The sequence below is a fragment of the Saccostrea echinata genome, unplaced genomic scaffold (genome assembly GCF_033153115.1).
Source record: "Saccostrea echinata isolate AGI-Se365-2 ecotype Australia unplaced genomic scaffold, CSIRO_AGI_Sech_v1 ptg000033l, whole genome shotgun sequence".
Classification (NCBI taxonomy): domain Eukaryota; kingdom Metazoa; phylum Mollusca; class Bivalvia; order Ostreida; family Ostreidae; genus Saccostrea; species Saccostrea echinata.
This window is the reverse complement of record NW_026889782.1, coordinates 4754422-4770570: the sequence shown is the minus strand read 5'-3', so window position 1 is coordinate 4770570 and position 16149 is coordinate 4754422. Positions and strand designations below refer to the sequence as shown.

At 36.5% G+C, this 16149-nt stretch overlaps 1 pseudogene; it reads left to right on the top strand.

Moving 5' to 3' along the window:
• The first annotated feature begins 2222 nt into the window (after window positions 1-2222).
• LOC133199090 (thyrotropin-releasing hormone receptor-like) lies at window positions 2223-3617 on the top strand (annotated as a pseudogene).
• Window positions 3618-16149: the final 12532 nt, after the last annotated feature.

The following is a 16149-nucleotide window of genomic DNA, read 5'->3' as shown; positions in this document are numbered from 1 at the left end:
TAAGATTATGACTTATATACGCTTACTGCATTCATTTTGTTGAGATTTGATACTGACACTTTGTACAGCTGTTTACCTTTCGTGTTAAAAAGTATGTTAAAAAATAAAATACACATTTCTCGTTTACAGAAATTTTCAGAATTAGTATGTTCATCAAGGTATAAGGACTTTAAATTTACACTACATGTAAATAAATTGCTTTCTATAAGCGGAACGAAATGTAAAGTTCACGAACACCAATCATTCTCAAAAGTTCAATTAAACAATACAAATTGTGAGCAGAGCAATTCGGTGTGACAGTAATAGCCTAATATTGTGCAAGATGAAAGTCATTCAACACTCGATCTAACGATCGGTTGTTTATGCATTAAATTAGGTGAAGATAACGAACAGTGATCGATCACCAAAACCCAAATAACAATACAGATCTGTGAACAGGGCATAAAATACGGACCCCGGATATTCCAGAGTTGGGATCAGGTGCCTAGGAGAAAGCATCCCTTGGCGACCGGTCACACCAACCGTGAGCCCGATAAGGTATAATCCTTAGTCGAATTTGGTACAAAAACAATGGCTAACAATTGTTATGAAATATGTCAGTCAAAAAACGATCCAATGATAGTTTGCATTTGCTAACATAGTCATTATAACGAAAGAACATAGTATTTAGTCTATTTATGAAATGCTGACTTTAAACAAGGTTGTTGATATCTCTGAAACATCGTCGTACTTGTCAAAAGCCTAGCTCGGTTTAATAATTAATCTACTCAGAGAATGTTACTGAGTATCGAATTAGTTCGGAGACGTAAACAGCATATGCAGTGGAATACAACTACATAAATAAAGTTGACGATGGTAAAGCATCTTGCTTTCATACAGTTAAGATGTTAATTGTTTATTAACCCTTATCATCTAATCAATGAAACACGTAGCAGACTCTGATATATCTGAATGTCGAGTTGAAGCCATAGCAATTGTTTTCTTCTCATATAGAATTTCTTGAATGAATTCTGCTTCATAAGAATATCAAAATAAGTCAGCGAATAAAGGAGCACAATTAGTGCCCATCTAAATTCAAGAGATAGTTGGAAGACCTGATCTCCAAAGACTACGCGAACCTTGTCAATGGGGAACACATCCTTTCAATATTTACCTCAGAGTACTTATGTATTTATGTCGAATGAGAGTATTTTTTTTAAACAAAGTAATTTTCTAGATTACCAATCACAAGGTATGAAAATTATCGAGTTCCTTTTTTTATTGATTGTATGTTGTTTACATTCCATTCTCGAATTTTTCACTCATATAGAGACGTCACCATATACCGGTGAAGGGCTTTAAGTTTAGACCTATACTCGGCACTCAGGGCCAATGAGCAGTGAGGGTTCTTTATCTTGTCAACGCCTACTGTGACACGGGATTCCGGTTTTTAAGGTGTCATCCGACTGACTTCTATGCCAGGCGCTAGCGAATGAACAGTCCCTACCTATGTTTCCGTCTTAGGTTTGACGCAGCGCGGCGATCGTGAATCGAACCGGGGCCTCCCGATCACGACATGTTTATTGAAGAAATATTAGTCTGTATGATATCAAAATACCTCGTTTTTTAATTTGAAGCATTATCGTTTAAATGTGTCAAATGTTATTTTATCGACTGCAGAAATGCAAAATATAGACGTAAAACGAAATTGTTGATATTGTTGTATCATCAATTTATTTGTCAGTAGTTTATCTCCTTTTTCCGTACGAACAACCATGCTCTTGCGTATCGAATCAATTGAGAGACATAAACCCTACATGGAGATGATAATGGTACATTGCTACATAAACAACGGAAACTGACGATAGAAAAGTTAAAGTGATAAAATTAAATTGATATCTAGGTAAACATCCAAATATGATTGATTGATTTAATATTGTTTTACGTCCCATTCGATAATTTTTCGCTCATAAGGAGACGTCACCATATAACGGTAAAGGACTTTAAATTTAGACCTGAACTGGGCATTCGGGGCCATCGTTCCAACGGGACCTCGGTTTTTAAGGTCTCCTCCAAGAAAAGAAAACTGTGACTTTCACTTCTAGTGCCGTGTGCTTGGCGATGGAACAATCACTACCCATGTTTACGTATTAGGTTAGACGAGGCGCGGTGAACAAGAAAAGAAACCTGTTTCCCGATCACGAAGCGAATTCCTGTAAGCTACCGTGACCGGTCATCCAAATATGAAAGATGTGTCAGACTTTATTGTGTCTTTTAAGTCGAGTTCAATGGGATATATCCAATCAACATACACGTAGGAACGAAAATAAATACTGTTAATTGATAACATGTCCTCAATCTATTTAAATGTCCAAATAATGAATATCAGATTATTAGCACAGAAAACCTTTGTAAGTCTTTTCGCTGTTTTCTGAGAACAAATCTTTCAGCGCAATAGATGCTAGCACTGTTGATATTTTAAAGCTCTTTTTAATGTAAATCTCTTTATTTTTTCAAAAACAGCACGTACAACATTTCTGGATTTAATGCATCTGATGAATCAGGCACTTTTTCGAGCGACGTTAACCGCGTCCTCGAAGTTCTTCATTACACCAACTACTTTATCCTTCCCAACTTTCTCGTCCTTGGCCTTGTAGGTAACTGTTTGTCCATCATCATAATGATGAGACCAAAGTTTAAAAATATCACATCCAGCATGATTCTTATGGCACTCTCAGTTTCCGATTCCGTTCTCCTTTTGACGCAACCGTTCAACAAAAGATTTATCATTCAGCTCATTGGTACAGATCTTAGGGCACTGTCCGATGTAGGATGCAAAATATTTTTTGTTATATTCAAAACATCAAAGATGACATCATCTTGGTTAGTGGTCGCAATGTGTGTAGAGCGTTTCATAGCAGTCTGGTTCCCCTTAAAAGCCAAGTTTATCTGCACCCGAAAAGTAGTTCGAGCTGGAATCATCAGCATTTACGTCTTCATAGGTACGTACACATCCATTTGGAGCTACGTTTCCAAGATTAAAAACGGGATATGCCATCCAGACGTTTTACAATGCAAGTAATCCAGATGAATTGGAACAGTTCGGTAGATTTCTTCTAGGAGGAGTCAATTTGTACTCTTTCATCCCTATTATAATTCTCTGCATACTCACACCACTGATTATTTTCAAACTCTCGCAGTTAACACGCAAAAGACGCAGACTGACCGGAAAACACAAGACAGTGGACCAAAAGCAACAGGCTGAGTCTAATAGGACAACCATGATGTTGCTGGGGGTGATGATTGCCTATATTGTACTAATTGCCCCTGTCGGATCACTCCATCTGAGCGCATTCATTCTGCGTAAGAATGCTTTCGGAGTTAAAAACAGCGGGTTTCAGATTTATACCGAGGTCACACAGATAACTGAACAAATTAATTACGCCATTAATTTCTTCTTGTACGTTGTCACTTCAAGAAATTTTCAACATGAGCTTAAGAACATCTTCCGTTGTGACCTGGGCTTAAAGCAATCCCTGGAATCAAGCATAAAGAAACGGTTCACTTCTGTTACAACTACCAAAGAGAGCTCGAGTGATGTACCGTTGGAAGAAAAATGTGTCTCTAACAAAATTTAGATTTTTTATGGATGTGCTTACGGCATATATTCAGACAAACTAGACTTTGTTGAACATGTGCACGTACTTGTATTTACTGTATGTTGTTAAGTCAAAGCGTTTACTTGATATTCAAGTGTTTTATTTATTATTTCTATGTATTATTAACATATATTTCTCCATTGTCATTGAGTGTAGTAATTATTTTTTCAAATGGAATGGCGTTGAAGTTATGTACCAAGATCGCAACCTTTTTGGGCGGGGGTGGCTGGGTTTACAGTCTATTGAGCATGGCAAGGGTACTTCTGGCATTAAACTCTCCCTGTATGTATCAAAATAACGCAACAATCCAAAATAACAGCATGGAACTTTTGTCAAGTTTCTAAACCACCTGAGACTGTAGCTCTTCAGTTTTACGTATATGATAAGGAAGAGCTGCACAGGCGCGTCGACCCACCCGCGCAACAGATTCCGTATATAAAAATATTGCTTCATAAATTCCACAAGTCTTGTAAAGATATTCCACTTTTGGTCTGTATATACGGTCTAGTGTCATTTATCAAATACCTTACAACGTGATAATGTTATTTTTAATTTAAAACAAGATAATTTGGCTGCAAACTCTCCACTTGAAACCTTAAATCTACATATATGTCACGTGATGGTGCCAATATGCTGCTCGAAGCGATGATTCGCCTATAACAATAAATGTGAAGTGTTGAAAAAATCAATTCTGTCATTTACATCAGTATCTATGGACGGTGTTTCTAGTTAACTTACAGCAACAGTAGAGTTCGGTTCGTTCATAGGCTTAGGACCTGTTAAAGTGTTCCTCTGTGTGTCATCTGAATTATATTCTGCGATTGAACGCATTGGTGAGCGGTCTCGACTGTAGAAGTTGACTTTGGTAGGTCGCACATGAATTCTATTCCTACGATAAATGGTTCCATTCTGGTCTTTGACAATGTATGTCCGTGGTCCGAGAATACCATTGATTTTTCCGAGTTTCCAGTTGCATCCCTCTAGATGCTGGAAGAATACCGCTTCACCAATATCCAATTCACTCTGCTCACGAGACTTCCTGTCAAACGATTTCTTTACTGCCTGTCTGCGTTGGTTCCTCTTTCTGGTGACTGCACGACTTTCTGGTTTAATGAATTTCTGTGGAAAATATGGCATCATACCACGTACTTTTCTGTTAAACATGACTTCCGCAGGACTAACACCAGTGTCCTGTTTTGGTGTATTTGCTCCAGAATTGCTTCATAAGGATCTGTCTTCTCCACTTCACATTTCTCTAACAGTGTCTTCATGATTTTAACAGCTGACTCAGCTTTGCCATTGGCCTGTTGATGCATAGGTGATGATTTAATGTGAGCGATACCCCACTTTTTTTTGCAAAATCTTTGAATTCTTGGCTTACACACTGTGGTCCACCATCAGACATGATTACATTTGGAACTCCAAATCGAGCAAATTGTTTCTTAAGTAAAGATATTACTCTGGAGCTTGTCATGGACGTCATCAAATCGATTTCAATAAAATTAGAGAAATAGTCCACTGCAATCAAATAATGTTTTCCATTCAGCTCAAACAGATCAAGTCCTATTTTCTGCCATGGTGTAGATCCTTCTGGATGCTGCATTAGTGGAGCCTTTTGGTTCATTGGTTTTCTTTCTTGACATATTGAACAACAGTCAGCCAACTGCTTTATTTCTGAATTCATCACCGGCCAAAATATCGTTCCTCGTGCCCTTCTTAACATACTATCATATCCAAAATGGGCCTTGTGAAGTCTTGCCTTCATCTCATTTCTCAAAGATTTAGGGATCATAACAGCTTCCCCTTTAAGCATCAGTCCATCACTATGTGATATAGTGTCTCTAAAGTCAAAGTAATGGCGAATTCCCAGTGGCGTTTCATGTTTCTGCTCCGGCTACCCATTCATCACCATTTCCTTGAAAATTTGCAATACTTCGTCAACCTCTGTTGCCTCTTTTATTTCAAGAAGGCGAGCATCAGGGATGTCACATGGTTCACCACTCTTCATTGACATGATTCTCATTCTTTCACTAAAGTTACCCTCATCACTCTTCAGATATGCACGACTCAAAGTATCTGCAATTTCAAGCTTCGTTCCCCTGACATACACAAAGTCAAAAATCATACCGGTTCCATCTCATCATGATGTCCTGTAGTCGCTTCGGTGCCATTGCAAGAGGTTCCTTCAGGATGGCCTCTAAGGGCTTATGGTCATTTTGTATTATCACATTACGGCCATATGTATACTGGTCAAAGCGTTCCAGACCATATAACACAGAACACGCTTCTTTCTCGATCTGCGCCCAGTTCCTCTCAGACGCTGTCAGTGATCTAGAAGCATACTCCACAGGTCTGCCATCCTGAAGGAGAACTGCACCAATGCCATCTTTACTACTGTCCACTTGTACTACTACCTCCTTTCCAGGATCAAAGTAAGCTAGCACAGGGGTTTCTGTCAGCATCTTCTTGATTTTCTGAAATGCTGATTCACAGTCCTTAGACCAATGCCAGGCCTTATCTTTGCGAGTAAGTTCTCTGAGCGGTTCAAATATGTTCGAAAGGTCAGGAAGGAACTTTGCCATGTATTGGACCATGCCACACAGTCTCTTGATTCCTGAAACATCTGTAGGAGGCTGCATGTCATTTATGGCTCTTACTTTTTTGTCATCAATTTTCACTCCTTCTCTGGAAATGACATGTCCATGAAATGATATTTCTTTGAGCCCAATCTCTTGTTTTTCTGTATTCAAAATAATGTGCCTCTCCTCACATCTTTCAAAAACCTTTTGTAATTTTAGATCGTGGTCTTGTTGAGCTTGTTTGTCGTTTGCTCCACAGCCGGCTATGATGATGTCGTCCACCACGCTGAAAACACCTGTCATGTTTCCAAACACTTCATCCAGTTTTTGGAATATTTCATTTGATTCCTTTAGTCCGAAAGGTAGTCTCTCCCATCTATACCTTCCAAAAGGTGTTATCATTGTCGTTAGTCTGCTGGATTCCTCGTCCAACTTCACATGCCAAAAAGCCTCTTTGACGTCAAGTTTTGTGAAGGTTATTGCTTGAGCTGCGGTAGAATGTCATCGAGAACAGGCAGACGATAATGTTCTCTCATCAAGGCTGTGTTAAGTGCTTATGGGTCAATACACAATCTTAGTTTTCCGTTGGCTTTTCGAGCAATAGCCATCTGGCTGACCCAAGGAGTAGGTTCTGTTATCGGAATTAGTACTCCTCTATCTTCAAGTTTTTGAAGTTCCTCTCGTACCAAATTCTGGAGTGCGATAGGGATCTTCCTGCAGGGAAGAGCTTTGGGTTTCACATTTGGGTCGACATGTAGATGTGCTGTTCCCAGATCGCCTAGGTCGCTGCTTGACACACTGGCTATGAATCTCTCATCATTTATAGTAATCACCTTCACTTTCTGCACAGCTTCAAGTCCAAGTAAACATGTGTACTGATTTGGAACAACAATGAATCTGAGTTGGAGTTTCTCATTTGTACATGGATTGATAACTGTCAGATCTGCCTCGCCAAGTGGCTTCATATTTGTCCTATTCCACATGTTCAAAGAGGTTTTGGTAGGCTTGCATTGTTCCTTGTGGACATAGGACTGAGAAATCGTATTAACATCTGCGGCACTATCAAGTTGAAATCTAATGTCACAATCATTCATTCGCATGATTGCAGTTACTTCCTTGCCACCAGAACTAACAGCTTTCAACCATTGGTCCTCATTGAATCCTTGTTCCTGACTAACTGAGTGTATCTTCTTACACTTTGCTTTGAAGCGATTCCTTCCACCACACTGTTCACAACATTTTCCCCATGCTGGACACTTCTGTTTACCTGGTTCGTGCTTGTACCCACAGAATTCACAGTCTTTTTTCTTATGTTGAGTTTGTTTAGTCTTTGGAATTTCCTTCTTTTTCTCTATTTTCTGTTTACCATGCATGTACTTGTCATTAGATTTCTGTATCTTGTTCACTTTTAGAGTGGTTTCACGTAGCTCCTTTACTTGTCTGTTTGATTGTTCATACGCCCTACATACTTGGATTGTTCTTTCCAGTGTAAGTTTGTCCTCTCTGAGTAGAAGTTCCTGTAACTTGCCAGTAACCGTGAACACTATTTTGTCTCTCATCATTCTGTCTGGTTCCTTAAGGTTGCATGATGCAGCACGTGTCCTCAGATCTGTGAGAAAACTATCAAATGGATCTTGGTATGGGAGCTTCCAAAATCGATGAGATTCAAGTACTTCATTTCATCTGGGGTTACAATAGGATTGTAATTTCTCAAACAGGGGTTACAATAGGATTGTAATTTCTCAAACAGTTTGTCAGGGTCATTCTTATCATCACCATTTTCCCACTTGAATTGGTCATAAATTTCTACCACGTGGGGGCCTCCACAACTGAGAATCATGGCTACCTGCACTTCTTTGGCCTTGTCCGTGCCACTGGAAGCTGCGAGATACACCTCGACCTGCCTTTTCCATTTCTTAAAATTTTCTGAGACGTTTCCTGTTGTCAATTCTAACTCTGGCGGTAATCGAAAAAGACAGTTATATACCTGCACTGGGGTTGGTTCTGCCTCACCCATGTTTCATATGCAAATGGCGAACGCACGTGTGTTGCACAAAAGTCAAAAATTACGTGTACAAATAGCAGTTTGTAATTGTAAACAGTCACCTTGCAAATGCTGATTTGGATTGTTGAGACGTTTTCAGAGTCCACACGCCGCTGCCACCATGTTAATTCGTGCTATCTGGACGACAACGCAAAGACACAATACACAACGGTCAACATGCGTTTTATTCAATACACATACCAAACAATATATTGTAAAACGAACCCAACTAGAATTCCGATCCCGTTCCAAATATACTGCATTTCATCAACAATAATTATTCAAAATAAACTTGATTACCAACTTTTCTATATTTTTTAATATTACTGCAATTATCCAGAAAATCGTTAAGGATCGCCTTTGTACTCTATACGTAAACACGGGAGCAATTCTTGTAAATTGTCTCATTTTTTTATATCCTAAAATAAATATCTGATGAAAATGGAAACGTACAGAACAATTAAGGCATAGCGTAAAAAAATCTATGACTTTTTATTCATAATATTTGTATACATGTACATGTATGTTATTAATAGGGAATTCTTGCACAAACATATCAGCCGTTTCTGCGACCGATAATCGATCATTATGATAGTACGTACTTAGATAATCAATGTTCGTTGACTCAGGCACATACACAGTTTAGGGAATACTTAATCCGTGTATAATGTTCAATTAATAATAATAATTATATATATATATATATATATATATATATATATATATATATATATATATATATATATATATACATGTATTAATTTTAAGGTATAAATATGGAACCACAATATTTTATCTAGTTTGATAAAGACAGGAACAGAGTTTGGGGGTGCCCCCTCCTTTTTACAAACACAGCTTTTTACTGTTAAGAATTCTAGACATATTCTATAACCAACCTGTATATTTTGTCCACCTCCTAACCCTTTAAAGTCGTCTCTACAGATCAGTAAGCGGAGTAAGGAGTTGATCCTTACGTCGCGGGTTCGAATCCCACTTTGGGACGTGGAGACCGGTCCTTCGCATGAGACCGTATAAACCGAGGTCCCGTGTCGCAGTAGGTGCTGGCACGAAAAAGATCCCTCACTGCTCAATGGCCGTAAGTGCCGAGTATAGATCAGAATTTGTAGCCCTCCACCGGCATATGTGTGAAAAATTCTCGAGAGGGACGTTAATCATCAAATAATCAATCAACAGACCAACAAACTCGCTTGTTGTCGGATGGCATAACGAGTTTATTGATCTGTTTAAGAAACGACTATAAACAGTTACATGTAGGAGGTGGATAAAATATACAGGTTGGTTATAGAATATATCTAGAATTAGGGGATGAAAGGTCGTTGATTGACCAATGCTGGAAAGTGGCGAAATACATCCCCAAAGTGCGCAGAAAATCTTGCGCCGTAAATTGCTCTTTATTTAAATTACGGGATCTGTAGCGTTATCGTCAAACTTAAGACTAAAATATAAAATCATAACGCTACCGTTCTGCAGCTATATATACATGAACTCGGTAGTAAATATGGAATGAATATTTTGGATATTCCACATATCTTTCAACAGTTCATAATGATTTCTGCATCAGGTTGTAAATAATTAATTTAATCTCGATTAAATATACTAGTATGCACCTGCCTTTCCCGCTTAAAATATTCCATTTTTACTAGCCTCAATATATGAGTTGCGTCAAGCGAAAAGGGACCTTCGTGACATAAACGTAATTATGTCACAATAGCCATTTAAAGACGTGATGTCTCGTCTGTGTGTTTGCATAAAAAAATCTTCATGCGATAAAGAAACACAAAAAATATATTTATGTAATATCTAATGTAAAAAAAAAATTAAACGCGCCTATTATCCGAATTAAAATTGAACAACGTCCTCTATTTATAGATTTACTGGTAATTTATTTATTTATTTTTTTTTAATAATGTATGAATTATTTTAATTTTCGACAGTTCTTGATATTTTTCATTCATGAGCTGTCAATAAATGTACATGAACATTTCCATGGACGTTTTTTCTAATTAGGCTCTGAAGGCAATTGCGTCTTGTGCTTTTCTAGCAGAGCTCCAGACTCTACAGATAAGTCGACTCCTACATTTATTTCAATGTTTATGAAATAGGGGAGTGTCAAGGACACTTTCGTACATTTATGTAACACATTCGTGGTTGTTTCTCCGTTTGTAGAAAATGCCCGAGAAGTCGCGATTACTCTCAATGCCCAGAGTGTTTGTCGACAGAACCTAAATATTCGAATCAAGTTTACTGGCGCTAACATAACTGCAATTGCATTTTGTCAACATGAATAAGAAAAACATTAATGCAGCAGCAAATGAAACCATATGTATAGCCATGTCATAAAGGGTGAAGCGGCGATCGAAAGCCATATGGACTTCTGAATCCCCTCTTCTACGCGGTCACCTTGGTGCTACACTCTGAGGTCTGAAAACTGTGCGTAATGAAATGTAGAAAATACGGCCAGTGATCATTTTTAAGAGTAATTTGAAATCCTGTATTCATTGTCTATAAATAAACTGCAATAAATCAAAACTAAACACGGTATCACTGGGTAAAGTTGATGCTATAGAATTTAAAATCAGACTCGTTCCGCTTTCAATGTAGGCCTATAGTTTTATTTTCTGATTTTAGGTTTAATAATTTTATTTCAGACAAATAGTTCTGGACTATAATGAGCACAGCTTGGGCTCACAAAGTTACATAAAATTATATAATTTAATGGTTAGGTCTATAAGCCCCCCTTCTTTTATTTACTAATGTTCATTCTAAATTACAGTTTACCAAAACGGAAAAAGAAAATCCATCCCCAATTCTTCCCCCTCATTTTTTCTTTTCTTTTTAAAGATTTGTTGACTTTTCATTTCGTTTTTTAATTTTGCTTGTTCGTTTCCCTTTTACGTATATTTAATATTAAATAATAATCAATATTAATTTTTAGTCCGACCCCTATCACTTTGAAAGCAATGCTACATACACAAGATTAACCAAAAAACATCGTTTATCAATTTGAACAATTAAATTTAGTGCCGGGTCATTCTCTTAAAATTCAAATAAAGTCGTGGAGTAACTTTTCGTCCCTTGAACGTAACGGCATTCCATTACAATCTGTGTATCAATTTTTCCTTTCTTATATCTGCAGGGAATTATTAGAATTTGATATTTGAAAGCCGTGTACCCCCTTACCCCCTTTCTTAGTGTTACCGTAAATTCCACAGTTTGAAAACCTAAATTTACACTATGCAATTGCAAAATTAACACAAATGTATATATTGTGAGAACCTATAAAAAAAATATATGTGAAAAATTTAGAAAAAAAACATGTGCAAGAACATGCGCTGAAATTTGATTGGCTAATACCCACATGGCTATATCGGAGTAGTTTTCCAATAAAATACTCTTTAAAATAAAGTGTCCATCTATACTACAAAAGTATTGCCTAATTTAATGAAGCTTGTAGGGAATGGGGCATCATAAGGGATTGGGAAGCCGTTTGGGGAACATCTGTAACGGTTCCCGTTACAATTAGCACTAGTTTTATATTGTTCCAAGCACAACGCATCGGGCTCAATTTCCCATTTCGTGTAAGCCCATTTTCTCTCTCTCTCTTTTCCTATGTACAAAAACTTACGTGTATATTGGATATATTTTAGCATCATAAACTGATAAATCGCTGACATACAGGCACGTAGCATCCTTGTGGGGGAGGGAGGGGGGTTGAGAAAAACAAAACAAACACGTAAAGCTTATTTTAAAGAGGGCAGATTTTCTAGATTTTCATTATCATTTTCGATAGAAATAAAATGATACGGACATCATTATTTTAAAGGAGTGTAAAATAGTTGAAAGCAAAAATAAATCCTCGAATTAACATTTACAAGCACAGCCTTTAGAAATTAAAGTATGATTCTGTTGATGATGTAAGAAAAACATATTGATGTGATGATGTCGTTTAATATATTTCTTCATTGAAAATTTACTACTACTTACTTTGTATTTCAGTATACATGTTAATGATATTTTTTTTTCCTTGCTCAAACATTACTATTTTAAAATAGATTCATCTCATGATTATAATTTTTAAATACATCTGGTAAAATTAATTTCTACCGAATTCAAAAGTGGTTTTGGCAATGACGTTACAATGACGTTATGTGACGTTATTTAACGTTTTATAGCGTTAGCTTGTGAGCATTGCACTGATTTTATTTTAAGTTTTAATTAGAATTAATCCGGTATCCAATAAAAATTTGGTATTAAAATATTCAGAAGGACTTGCTCTATCAGAAACTGTCAAAAACCAATTTTCGGAAATTTGGTAACGAAGGTCCCTTTTCGCTTGACGCAACTCATATATATTTTCCATACATAAAAGAGTGTTGTTGTTTTTTACTGAAGTGTGATTGAAGTTAATTATTAATTTGTAAAATGTTAAGTGTACGGAAGGGGGTATGGATTGTGATCCATTATAAAGTAACATTGCAACCCATGCAAGACAGAAATTTTGGTGCGGTTTGTTGAACTGATGTCTGAATGGTATAAAATATTAAGAGGCAGTCCACCAGAAAAACAGGCAGTATTGTATTAAGTACAGGTCCACCTAAGAATCAGGCAAAATCAAATTTTCCTGATAAGTCAGTGTTTGAGAATCGACTTGAAACTTCACATGCTTATGCATCAGGACATATGTATTACATATGTTCAATGATTTGGAAATGTTCAGGCTTGTTCTAATTTAATAGGCAATATATTGAGAAAAATATTAGGAGCATGAGTAGTACAAATCTATACAATGGTATGGATATTGAAACCTTAAAAAATTAAAACAGCAAACGTTATGACAGAAAGTGATAACGAACAACGAATCAGCTATTTAAAAATTACAATTTTAAATTTTAAAAAGTTTGGAAAATTGCGAGTCTAGCGTTTACTACCCCGATAATTACTTCCAATTTTAGTGAATTTTAGTTATCGTTCTTGATTTATGAACTAATTTGCCGCTTGAGGGCGCTCCGTTGTAAAGTACGCTGATGCAGAAAAAATAGAATCAAGTTGATTAATCATCGGATATGGCATTTTATTTTGGTTTAATTAAATTTCTGAAAATTAAGGAATGTCTAACTTCAAACTAAACATCTTATTTCTTTGAAACCTAGCGATATATTTGGTGTCAAACTTGATCGGGTTCAGGTTGCTCGAAGTTCCACACTTGTAATATGTCATATTATGCGGATTTGGGCACGATTCTAGTTTTAAAGTTTGACAGCGTTATCAAATAGCACAATAGTTTATAAAAGACTTCAAAGAAAATTGGTCTTCGTGTTACACAACGCACTTCAAACAATCGTTACCAAACAGCAGTTTATTGAAACTCCAAATCATACAGACATGTTGGCGAGGAAATGCGGACTTATTTGAGTCATGCGACATTCGATTTGGGAACAACAGCATAGCCTATGTAACACTTGATTGTGGTTATTTCAAGACACAATTATATATCTTACATTTTAGGGATTTATTTCCAAAAATCATGCTGAAATATGGAAATTGTCTTCTCAGACTTCAAAGGTCTCAGACCAACGGAGTGTGACCACAGGAACCACTGCTAAATAGTTTGGTTTAGTTCCGATTACAGTTGCAAAGACTGATAGAAATGATCGTTAGTAATTGTTGAACTGCCTCCAGGAGGTTGATGGATTTGGTGGTGGTAGAGAAATGATGTGGACAACCGTATTATATAAAAGCAAAACTGATTTCGTTTAAACAATAAAATGCTTCCTTCGGTTGTTAATTCGGGAATTCTTGTTGCAGCTGTTGCAGAGAAAATGCATAAAGCGGCAATAGCTGCAATGTTAATTCACGTAACAACAAAAAAGATAGACATTTAATTGTTTATATTTATTTCTGTACAGATAATCATTTAAAAGTCAGATTTAGTAGATGAAATAGTGTATTACTCATATGTGGCCACTGTACGTTTCATTGATGGAACAGCCACTGCTCAAGAAATCTGTACAGGTGATATGCTTATTGCTGTTTACTGACTGATGAGCGGCAATGGTTTTCTAGAGATATAAAGGAGATAATATTCAGTGGATGTAAATATATTCAAAGCACTTTAAGACACAACGATACTCTGAAGATGTCCTACATGCACATGTCTTTTCAATAATGCAGCATCCTGGAGCGGTATTCCATTCTGACAATTCACAGCCACATACAGCTCGTTTAACAAGCGCATTCTTGCAAGGCCACAGTATCCTGTTCTGCCTTGGTCGCCAGATTTAAACCCCATTGAGCATGCATTGGACAAAATGGATAGGCATATCTGCAAAAGACAACCGCATCCCCTAGACTCTACAAAAGCTGACCCCAGCTCTACATTAAGAGTGGGAGAGTATTCCTATAAAGTTCTAAATACACTCATTGTATGGGTCAATTGGGAAGACGTTTTAGGCTATTATTTTCTGTGGGGCATTTCAGATATTGATCTGTAATGACTTTGAACTGTCTATGATTGAAAACTTCTTGAATAATTATGACATTTAGATTGTAGACCCATTTCTTTGTTATCAATACATAATTCTACTGAATAACCTTTAAATCTTAATGAGTCACTAAAATTCTACTTTGCCTTTATTTTTTGAACAGTATATCCGCTGATAAGTAACAAAACCCTATACTTGCTGGCCAAAGAACCATTTTAGCTCTACTGAGCCGCAGGCTCAGAGAGCTAATGGTATGGCCATTTGTGTGGTGTTCGTCAACTTTTTAGCATATGGGCCATATCTCAGGAATCCCTTGGCTAATTTTTGTCAAATTTGTCACAGAGTATCCCTGTCCAAAGGGCTCTCTTTTATACTAAAACTACGATGGTGACCCTTGAACAAGGGAAGATAATAAGGAAAATAGAAACAAAAGTACTGGTTGCTAAAAATTTTCTTCTCAAGAACCACTGGGCAGATTATCACCAACCTTACATACAAGGGTGAGGATTTGTTTTAGATTAAAAAATTGTTCACGGCATCAGAATTGGGCAAAGGGCGTGGTCTAGAGGTCACTTCAAATTTGACTAAAAATTACGTTTTGTTTTAAAGACCCATTCTCTGTAATGACTTGAACTTTTATATAGAAGCTGTGGCACGCATAGTTTCAGAATTTCTCCAAACTCTCTATGATAAAAGTCTTAGATATTGTAAACTCAAATCAGGCAAAAATTGATTGCTACGTGTCATGGTTACCATAGCAACATGTCCTAAAGTTTGAAAAATGGCATTTTTCAACATGTTCAGAGTCCCACAGTTAACGTTTGCAGCAAAGCAAACAAGTGGCAATGACCGTTTCTGAAAGTTGAAGGCCTGATGTCTTAAATGCATGATAAACATGTTTGGTAAATCAACTTATACATATGTTACTATGGAAACAAAGTATTAAAAAGTAATAATTTTGTTCATTTAATTTTTTTAAAGTCATAAACTTAAGAATAAAAACAATTATAGGTTGAAATGCAAGCAAATAATAGATAAAAGATCCTTGTAACATATACCAAGGACGAAATATGATATTTCGTATAGGCAATGGTTGCCATGGTTTTAATACCACGAAGGGATTTTAAATTTATTCTCTTAGTGTTTTAATCTTATCCTATCCTTTTAAAAAGCATATTTCTATATAACTGATGATCAAATTTTAAAGGCTTTGGTATGATCCTAATTTTCACATTTCAAAAAATTCAAATTCATTTCTTTAAATAGAGCGTTGCTATGGAAATTAGCCAAAAAAATATGCATAAAAATCTGAAAAATATTCTGTTTCCTTGGATACGTACCTTTATATGTTAATTCCCAAAACTTTTATGATTGATATTGATGAA